General features: G+C 48.5%; 1 protein-coding gene across 1 annotated transcript in view; it reads right to left on the reverse strand.

The window, feature by feature from the left end:
* NELFA (negative elongation factor complex member A) overlaps window positions 1-5,061 on the reverse strand; it is a 16,623-nt gene that overhangs the window by 11,120 nt on the left and 442 nt on the right. The window lies entirely within an intron of this gene.

Raw genomic sequence — 5,061 nt, forward strand, 5'->3', positions numbered from 1 at the left:
CACCCAAACTCATGTCCATCAAGTAAGTGATGCCATCCAGCCATCTCATCCTCTGTGTCCCCTTCTCCTCCTGCCTCCAATCCCTCCCAGCATCAGGGTCTTTTCCAATGAGTCAACTCTTCGCGTGAGGTGGCTGAAGTATTGGAGTTTCAGCTTCAGCATCATTCCTTCCAAAGAAATCCCAGGACTGGTCTCCTTTAGGATGGACTGGTTGGATCTCCTTGCAGTCCAAGGGACTCTCAAGAGTCTCCTCCAACACCACAGTTCAGAAGCATCAATTCTTCTGCGCTCAGCTTTCTTTATAGTCCAACTCTCACATCCATACATGACCACTGGAAAAGCCATAGCCTTGACTAGAGGGACCTTTGTTGGCAAAGTGATGTCTTTTCTTTTTAATACGCTGTCTAGGTTTGTCATAGCTTTCCTTCCAAGGAGCAAGTGTCTTTTAATTTCATAACTGTAATCATAGTCCACAGTGATGTTGGAGCCCAGGAAAGTACAATCTATCATTGTTCCCAGTGTCTCCCCATCTATCTGTCAGGAAGAGATGGGGTCAGATGCCATGATCTTGGCTTTTTGAATGCCGAGTTTTAAGCCAGCCTTTTCAGTTTCCTCTTCCACGTTCATCAAGACGCTCTTCAGTGTCTCTTCCCTTTCTGCCATCAGGGTGGAGCACACACAGCCCAGCTATCTGGTGTCCCTTCATCTATGGTCCCACATAAAAAAGCAGCAGAAAGCTATCCCCGAAGGTATCAGACCCTGACATAACTGAAGAGAAGTAACTGAGACAGCTGAGTAAATTAGGATGTTTTGGAATAAAAAGTTTAAGACTAAGTATATAAATGAAAATGCCTTTCAGAAAAGTAAATTATCCAGAAAGGCCTAGTTCTTTCAGTCCAGCTAAGTAAATTTTTCATTACAATTTCTTCTAATGACAGGCAAAATCCAAGAGTAAACTACAGAGGAATCAACAAAGAAAGCTGGTATACTTCTATCAATGCTGGACCAAAACACAGACACAGCATTGCCGGCCACAGAGGCCTTCACCCAGGGACCTGCGGCCCACTCACAAGGCAACAGGCACGGCGCTCAGCGCGTCACAGCGCAGAAAGCAGAGGCCGATAAAACCAGGCAGGTGTATAATCATAGGAGACAACAGAGAGAAGCATACCCACTGATACGGACGAGTAAACAAATCTGACCTACTGAATATATACTGGGCAATGGGTCGCAAAACTAGATGAAAAAAAGGCCTCTCAAACTCACTCGCCATGCTTATGAAAACTGACCATATATTTTGCCATTAAGCAAATCTTACATTTCAAATGACTGAAATAACACAGACTATATTCTCTGACAAGCACTCATCCCAGCTAGAAATTACTAGTAAAAACATAAGTAAAACCTCTCTCCCTCTAATGTACAAAAATTAAAAAACATTTTAAATTACAAAGAGATCAGTGAGGAAATCATCGTAGAAGTTACAAGATAGTGTGCCTTGGTGATGATGACACCATCAACAGTTGTGGGCACAGCCAAAGACGTAAGAGAGGAAAACCCGCCCTAACACGGGCATTTCAGAAAAGGAAAGTGGCTGAAAAATGAGTCTACACTAAGAGACCAGAAAAGGAGCAACATAAACACCAAGTGAAGGGAGGAAATAATCAAAGTACAAGAATTAGTGAACCTGGGCTCCTCTGGGGTCGAGTGGTTAAGAGCCCACCTTGCAACGCAGCGGCACCAGCTTGATCCCTGGTCCGGGAAGAGCCCTCACGCCGAGGGATGACTGAACCTGTGGGCCACACTCCTCTCCGCCACACTGGAGAGGAGCCGCCTCTCCACGCAGCCAGAAAAAGCCCGAGCGCAGCAACAAGACCCACCACAGCCAAAAAATAAAATGCATCAGTAAACAAACCTTAAAAAAAAAGAAATAACCAAGATTAGCGAACAGAAAATGAACAGATAACAGAACAATGAACAAAGTCAAAAGGTGGTACTTGGCAAAGTCTCCTGAGGCTGACAAACATCTGCTGAGATGAACCCCGGGGGAACCCAGGGGAGGAAACCGCAGTGCACATGCTTCTAACATTCCAAGATGAAAAGGGCTGTCGTCCACTGTATGCTAACAAGGCCGCAGTTTTAACACAAACTGCCAAACCACTAGAAAACATACAGCATCCAGAAAAGTTAAGAAGAACATCAAACCAAACATCAATACTCAAATATCTTCCCACAGGGAAAATGCAGCCCCCTAGCTGGCTTATTACTTAAGTTCTACCAAACATTTAGGAAGAAATAATTCCACTATTAAACAAAATTTCTAAAAGAGAGGAAAACAGAAGCCGTATCACCACCGCATTTATAAAGAAATTCAATACCAGTATCTAACGAAGACCGCCCAGGCGAGTAAAACTGGAGGTTAATCTCACCCATGAACACTGACACAAAATTCCTACACAAAGCGTCAGGGCCACAAGCACTGCGCTGCGCTGCGCTCAGTCACGTCCGACTCTCTGCAGCCCTGTGCACTGCAGCCGCCAGGCTCCTCTGCCCACGGGGTTCTCCGGCAAAAACACTGGAGTGGGTTGCCACTTCCTTCTCCAGGGGGTCTTCCCGACCCAGGCATCAAACCCACACCTCTAGTGTGTCCTGTACTGGAGGCAGGTTCTTCACCACCGCACTGCCTGGGAAGCCATGAGGATGGCACAGCCCTACACATACAAGGACCAAGCCGGGCTTACCTCAGGGAAGCCAGTTAATTACAAAGTTAATGCTACTTTGTAAATGTGGCAACCAACATGTCAACAGACAATAAAAACCTTCATTCGTTCACGTTCACCCTTCCCATAACTGCTAACAAAACCGGGTCACTTCCTGGTTGGCACTGAGCCAAGAGACACAACCAAGCTAAAAGGTGGGAGAGGAGGGATTCATTACTTGCAGCAAGTGAGGAGAAAGCTACCCTAAGCGAGGTTACCTGCATATTCATGAAAGGGCTTAGTTGACTGAGTCCCAGGGGTCAAGACTATCACTGCATCCTCTACCTGGGTGGGGGCCTTAGTTCTTGCAGAACTCAAAGACAGGTATCAGATTGTTATGAATATCCCTTGAGGAAGAACTAGGACTCTTGTTTTATGGCAACTACGTTTTCTTGACTGCAGAGACATCACTTTGCTGACAAAGGTCCATACAGTCAAGGCTATGGTTTTCCCAGTGGTCATGCATGGATGTCAGAGCTGGAGCATAAAGAAAGCTGAGCACCAAAGGATTGATGCTTTTAAACTGCGGTGCTGGACCAGACTCTCGAGAGTCCCTTGGACAGCAAGGAGATCAAATTAGTCCATCCTAAAGGAGATCAGTCCTGAATATTCATTGGAAGGACTGATGATGAAGCTGAAACTCCAATACTTTGGCCACCTGATGTGAAGAACTGACTCACTGGAAAAGACCCTGATGTTGGGAAGGACTGAAGGCGGGAGAAGGGGATGACAGAGGATGATGGTTGGATGGCACCACAGACTCCATGGTCATGAGTTTGAGCAAGCTCTGGAAGATGGTGAGGGACAGGGAGGCCTGGCGTGCTGCAGTCCATGGGTCGGAAAGAGTCGGACACAACTGCGTGACTGAACAACAGTCCCTTGACTGCTTTTCCTTTGCTCCTGCCTTCTCTCACTTCCCTTAAGATCATTAATTACTAAGACCTGCTCAAGGGCAAACTTTGTGGCCAGGTTTAGATGGCAAAATGGCCTAAGCCCAAAATCGCTTTTTCTTAAAGTTTGGCTGTGAACTCAGGACAAGTGTGGTTAATAAATAGGTTGGTGGAGGGTGGGGTGGTGGTGCAAACTTCCACCCACCCTAGGCCAGGTTCCTGGAGGGCTCTGCACCAAAGAAATGCTTTGCAGAAGTGAAAGGCAAAACCAGACACCAGGGAGCCCCCCCACAAGCATATCCTAAGAGAAGCACAGCTGCCTAGTTACAGCTAAGAGCTTCTAGGATCCAAAGACTCCGCGAAGAAAGCTAGGTCAAGACACAACTGGAAGACACTTGTAACATAAATTAGTGGGAAAAAAGATTAATATTCAAAATTTATGTTTTAAAAAAACTCCTACAAAGTGGGAACTCCCTGTGGGTGTGGTTAGGACTCCAAGCCTCCACGGCAGGAGGAACGGAACTAAGACCCTACCAGCTACCTGCTGCACCAACACACAAACAAACTTTTAAAAGCTCCTACAAGACAATGAAAAAACCACAATGGGGAAAACAACGTTTGGACAGACAAGTCACAAAAAAGAACACTGAACCCACGCGGGAAAAGGTGCTCAAGCACACGCGCACTAAGGGGACGGAACGCGATCCGGCGGTGAGAACTAAACCGCGGAAGCAGACAGACACACCCACACCCCTCACTCAAAACACCCGACTCCACACCGTGGCGTCCAGCTCAAAGCAGGGGAAACCCAACTGGACGGCTGGAAAAGGCACAGCCAACCGACACGTCGCAAAGCGGGGCGGGGAAGCGGTCCCCTCCCAAGGCTGCGCGCGGAGGGGCAGGGGGCTCCGGACGCAGCCTTCTTCTGCTCCTTAAGCAGCGTGAGGGGGACAGGCGGGTTGCCGTGTGGCTCGGTCAACCGACCAATGTGCGCTCCTGTGCACGGTGGATGCTGAGGCTCCGATACTGTGGCCACCTAACGCGAAGATCTGACTCACTGGAAAAGACCCTGATGCTGGGAGGGATTGGGGGCAGGAGGAGAGGGGACGACAGAGGATGAGACGGCTGGATGGCATCACCTACGAGTCTGAGTAAACTGGTGGTGCACGGGGAGGCCTGGGGTGCTGCAGTCCATGGGGTCGCAAAGAGTCGGACACGCCTGAGCGACTGAACTGACGGGACGCGGCAGACGTCCCGTACACGACGGGGCGGGAAACCACCGCGAACTGCGGGAGCGGGAGAGGCGCTGAGACGGGAGCCGGAGGGCGTGTGAACGAGGACAGGGCTCACCGTTTTGAAAAACTCCGTATTTTGCGCAAAAAGTGACATAATGTACCGTTAAGGAGGAGGAA

The sequence above is a fragment of the Bison bison genome, unplaced genomic scaffold, assembly GCF_000754665.1.
Source record: "Bison bison bison isolate TAMUID 2011002044 unplaced genomic scaffold, Bison_UMD1.0 scf7180017851375, whole genome shotgun sequence".
Lineage (NCBI taxonomy): Eukaryota > Metazoa > Chordata > Mammalia > Artiodactyla > Bovidae > Bison > Bison bison.